The following is a 6000-nucleotide window of genomic DNA, read 5'->3' as shown; positions in this document are numbered from 1 at the left end:
CAGAGGGTGAAATGTTTCGATGGCATCACCAACTCAGTGGACATGAGTTTGAGCAAACTCCAGGAGATAGTGAAGGACAGGGAAGCCTATTGTGCTGCAGTCCGTGGGGTCACAAAGAGTTGGATGTGACTGAGCGACTAAACAGCGACAATCCAAAACACTGCCTAGCACAGAGTTGGTGGTCAACAGATACTAGTTTTTGTCTTAAAAAATTTTTTTTCTAACTATTTTTGGCTGTGCTGGATCTTCATTGCCGAGGGAGCTTTTCTCTGGTTGTGGGAAGCAGGGGCTATTCCTCATGGCAGTGGCTTCTCTTGTTGCAGAGCATGGGCTCCAGGGCACTCGGGCTTTAGTAATTGTGGCAGGTGGGCTCAGTAGTTGCAGTTCCTGGGCTCCAGAGCACAGGCTCAATAGTTGTAGCACATGGGCTTCAGTGTTCCACAGCATGTGGGATCTTCCCAGACCAGGGATCAAACCCATGTTTTCTGCATTGGCAGACAGATTCCTTACCATTGAGCCACCAGGGAAGCCCCGTCTTGTTTTTTAATTTGGCCATGTCTCACAGCTTGTGGGATCTTAGTTCCCCAACTAGGGATTGAACCCATCCCCTGGGCAGTGAAAGCACAAAGTCCTAATCACTGAGCTGCCAAGGAATTCTCAGTAGTTATATTTTCAACTACTTGTCAGCCTCATTTTTCAGGTAGCAAAAAATCCTTTAAACATTATCTTTTACACTTTCCCTTTTCAACTACTTTTTAATACTTATTGAACAGAATTGAATCTTTCTGTGGAAAAATTATCAAAACCAAAGCAGCTTAGGATCATGACTGGGAATCTTCATTATTTTTCACATACGCAGTGCATTACACCAATGAGTGCAACAGCAAACACTGGGACAGACTCCCTCCTGGTTCCTTCACCTGCCTTCAGTGGGAAAACATAAAACCACTCCAGGTGTACATCACTGAAGTGATCAGGCTTCACCAAACAACCTAGTAAGTCCAGAGGAGGGTGGGGACAGAAACACTAACTCAAAATCTAATATATTAACACTCATTAGGGACGAAACACTAGAACAGAGAGCTTTCAGAACCATGTGTCAGGTAAGCATGAATTTTAGGGCACAACCATGAGGAAAGAGCAAGGGGTCAGAATGTGGGCTTTTACCCAATCCTTTCTGGTTACTCAAAAGGTTTATTATTTCCTACTTCTGCTGGTTTTATGAATCCTTGAATAGCCAAGTTTCAAGGAAAAGTGTTACTTTAGGTATAAGTAGATCAAGGACATAGATCCCCCAGCAGCCACTAAGAGCCAGAGACTTCAGCTTCTCCACCAGCCTCTACAGAAAGGGCAAGGCCCGCCTGGAAGGCAAGTCAGTGAATTCAGACTGTTGTGCTGCTGCTGCTGTGTTGAGATCTATTAATGCCATCAGTAGTTTTCCTGAGCTGTTTTTAATTAAAAGTTTATTTCAACCAAAGTGGTGAATGAACAAAAGTAAATACACAGAGGTTTGAAAAACAAATCAGGTTGGAGTGAGAAATCGTGCATTTACTTCTGCACATTTTCAGCTACAAATGACATTCTGTATTTCCTTAGAGGGCAATCTGACAGCTTATCACCTCTTTGAGTTCCTGTGTATCGATTTTATCTCTAGTGATACTACTAACAGGGGGCTTATTTGCACTTACCACACATTATGACAAATACATCTATTCACTGACATTTAGACAGATGGAGCTACAAAAAGCTTCAACTGCACAGCGCCTCACTATCAGGGTAACTTGTACTTTATACAGAGACAGAAATGTGAGGAAGAGGAGGATGCCACCTAAGGATGCCACCTAAGGATGCCTTAGGTTTCAAATTTGGGGAAAGTCTCAAGGAAATAGCGAAGATGTGAAACTTCTTTGATTCAAGGTGTAAAGTGTTTATCTTTTAAATGTTTTATTATTTAATTTTTACCTTATACTGGAGTTCATTTGGATAACAATGTTGTGTTAGTTTTAGGTGTACCACAAAGTGATTTAGCTATGCATATACATACATCTATTCTTTTTCTAATTTGTTTCCCATTTAAGTTGTTTTAGAATACTGAGTAGAGTTCTGTGTGCTATTCAGTAGGTCCTTGCTGACTACCTGTTTTAAATATAGCGTATATATGTCAGTCTCAAACTCCCAATTCATTCCTCCCCTGCCACCTTTCCCCTTTGGTAATCATTAGTTTCTTTTCTAAGTCTGTGAGTCTGTTTCTGTTTTGTAAGTTTTACTGTATCATTTTTTTAAGATTCTGCATATAAGCCATATCATACGATATTTGTCTTGGAAAGTGTTTATTGAACACCTACTATATGCACAACGCTGGTCAAGACACTGGAAAAAAATCACATGGAATTTTAAGCACAAACTCCACCCTCCATGAAGAGGTATTACTTTGTGGAAGAGAAGTTATCTATCTATATATAAAACTACTAAAAGTGAAAACACAGGATACAGGTATATATTAGTGCATATAGTATGTAAATGCATTACATATACATATATTTAATGCTAAATTGAGAACTGTCAAAGTGGAAAAATCACTTCAGTTTACTTGGCCTCATATCTGTAATACCAAACTGTTTAAAAGGTGACAACACCTAATAAATTAATAATTCAGCTGCCTTCTTGAAGCAATCCTGAATCCTCAGTTAAAATCAGATTCTCTGTCCTTTTGTGTTTTATACTTGGAATAGATTTCTGTCCTAGCCCAATCACCGTTAAGACTTCCAGGAGCATACCAATAAACTGACCAAGTCACCAGTCTGACAATACCCATTACTGTAAAAATACCTGCACATGAAGGAAATGTGGAAATTACAAATTCTGGGGAAAGGGTGAAATTTCAATAAATCAACCTTGTGATAGGCTCAGAGCAAGGCAAGGCTCCGTAAAGGGCTGAACATAAGGTCTGGACTACCAACTGGGTACAGGGTTCTGTATCCTTGGGAACTAGAGTTGACATGTGCCATGACATGTTCCCAAACCCTTATTTGAAGCTCTGCCCCTCATCTGGAAGCCAGGGCAACTTGTATTAAAGTAAATGACAAAAAAGTGGAATATTTCATCTTACTGACAAATTTTAAGTAACAAAATTTCTGATGGTCTATAAGACTTAGAAAACAAAGTTTCTCAATGAGCAAAAAAGCAGTAGACACTTTAAGGAGATTGTTATATTACAGTTGCAGCATATCCATGGGAGAAACACTGTTTTCTGTTAACTATCTGTGTCTCATGAAGGGCAATGCAGTGTCCTGCCTCTGCTTAGTAACATTAGTTCAGGGCTGTCTCCAAGTTAAGCTACACATACAAAGTGCTCTGTGTCCCCACTGTCTAGCACAGTGCCTATGTGATGAATGCTCAAACATATTTTTTTGGACTGAATTTGATTACCAAGGAATAGCAATATTTCAAGTTCAGCAAAAATGGCACATCACGCCCAACCAAAACTAAGATGAGGCTGATTCAAGCAGTAGATTACGAAGCTACAACAAAAGACCTCCCCACTTTCAAAAGTGAAGGCAGGCCAGTCTTCCTCAGGTGGAAGGAACAGTGATTTAACAGGATTTCAACAGGAATCCATTCAGCAAAGCTGCACGTACAAAAAGAACTCTCAAAGGAAATGGGCAGCTATGAATCGGGTTAGCCTTCTGTGTAAACCCTGCTCACACAAATAAGGTGATACTTTCAACCTGCAACTTTTAGATTTTGCTCTTTTTATGAATGGGGACAGTAATCAGCCTTTTCTTCCTATCTTATCCTATCCTAGACACACATTAATTGCTTGAAAAGGCATAGCCTATTAAGTTTTTATTGCTCAAATGATGTATATAACATCTTCTTAGCTCCAATGTGTCATCATTAGATAATCACACCCATTATAGAGAATATAATAAGACCTCATGGAGTGGAAACCTGTTCTTACCCCAATGTGATAGGGACAGAGTAAAGGGACAAAGTAGGTGAATAAATGGTTAAACCCACTAAGGGATTGTTAAGTAAAAAAATACAGGAGGACTTCCCTGGTGGTACAGTGGATAAGAATTCTCCTGCCACTGCAGGGGACATGGGTTTGACCCCTGGTCCAGAAGAGTCTACATGCTTCAAAACAATTAAGCCTGCACTCTGCAACTACTGACTCCATGTGCTGCAACCCTGAAGCCCTCACAGATAGAGCCTGGCTCCAGAAGAGAAGCCACCGCAATGAGCTCGCGTACCGCGACAAAGTAGCCCTCACTGGCCATTGCTAGAGAAAGCTCACATGCAGCAATGAAGACCCAGCACAGTCTGCTATATATATAGGACTACATATATTATATATGGGAAACTCCTATACATTACCGATTACTCAACAAAGTAGGTTTGCTTAACCACAAAACCAAGCAGGCTTGCTTAGCAGCAAAACCATGAAGCACAAAACATGCCCCAAAAAATAACACAATGGTGGCATGAACCCCACATCCTGCCCAGTGGGCTTAGTAAGTTAATGGTGCCTAGGAAATGCTCTCTGCACACATAAAAAACAATAATTTGTGGTCTTAGCTTGACCATGTAGGGACAAGAAAACTTCCTGGCTCAACCTGCAGGAGGAACCGATGATGGAAGGATATCTACACCAAAAAATTTGTTTTTCTCCCCCTCCCCACTTTTCCTTTGATTATAAAACTGTAGCCCAGTAAGTTCTTGGAGCACAGCATCCTCTCACCCACCCACTTGTAAGCCTTAGAAGTGCCCTATTCTAATAAATCATTTCTTACCTATCGCTTTGCCTCTTGCTGAATTCTTTCTGTGCTGATATAAAGCACTATGGTGCTGGAGCTCTTCAAAGTCCCTGAAACCACCACCAAACTATTTTAAAAGTCACTCCTAAGGGTTTTTGTGTGTTAAGAACACTTTCCACTCACTGCAACATGAGATGTTAACACACTGGTAGGGCATGTCTGTAAATTGGTGTGGTGGGTGTAAACCAACAGACACAGTACAAAAAGCTGTAGTTCACAAGACACGCTGTCTGCATACATAAAAAGACATGGCACTAGAATTTCTGCGTTTAATAATTCTAAGGTAAATGTACTACAATGTGGTGAACACAAGACTTCCTTACTGATGTTCTGGGGTTTCCTGGTGGTTCAGATGGTAAAGAATCAACCTGTAATGCGGGAGACCTGGACTCAATCCCTGGATGGGGAAGACCCCCTGGAGGAGGGCATGGAAATCCCCTACAGCATTCTTGCCTGGAGAATTCCCATGGACAAAGTTGTCTGGTGGGCTACAGTCCATGCAATTGCAAAGTTGGACATGACTGAGTGACTAAGCACAGTACTGATGTTCTACCATGCCCTGTTGACCAGCTAGGGCAACTGGCCCTGATCTCAGAACAGACAAATGTTCAGAGGCAGAAGTGGTGACAGACGTCAGCAAGGCATCTCCCCATAAAAGATTTTCAGTCAATTTGTAGAGCCCCTTCTTGAAATTGGGAGTGACAAGAGACATGTATTACTGCAGCTGTGTCACAGAGCCAGGGGTCTCCTGCCTGGTTCAATGTGCAAGTTCTTTCTCCAGAGTTATCTCAAGGTCATTTAAAATCCTAATATCTATGTATTGTCAAGACAATACACAGGCATTTATTCCACTTCACAAAAATTTGCATTAAACTTCAGGTAGCTCTATCTCAATCTCAACTGCCATCCCTCAAACTCACAATAAAGCATTCTTTTAAGAGTTAGCTTTAGGCTTGTGCCACTGGAGTTCACCTTGCACATTTTATGAGGAAGCGCTGGTAGAAAACCTAACAGGATATAAGGAAATAAAAATGCTTGCTTCTTTGATAAAGTATAACTTCAGTTCATTTCTTTGCTACTAAGGCTCAAGGCCACTTATTAATACTGAAGGAACTTTAATCATCTCCTTTTGCTATTGGTGCTCATTTTGAGAATATAAAGGGCCCAAGAAGGAAAGCTGCTG

This window comes from Bos indicus, chromosome 2, assembly GCF_029378745.1.
Source record: "Bos indicus isolate NIAB-ARS_2022 breed Sahiwal x Tharparkar chromosome 2, NIAB-ARS_B.indTharparkar_mat_pri_1.0, whole genome shotgun sequence".
NCBI lineage: Eukaryota > Metazoa > Chordata > Mammalia > Artiodactyla > Bovidae > Bos > Bos indicus.
This window is presented reverse-complemented; position numbering follows the sequence as displayed.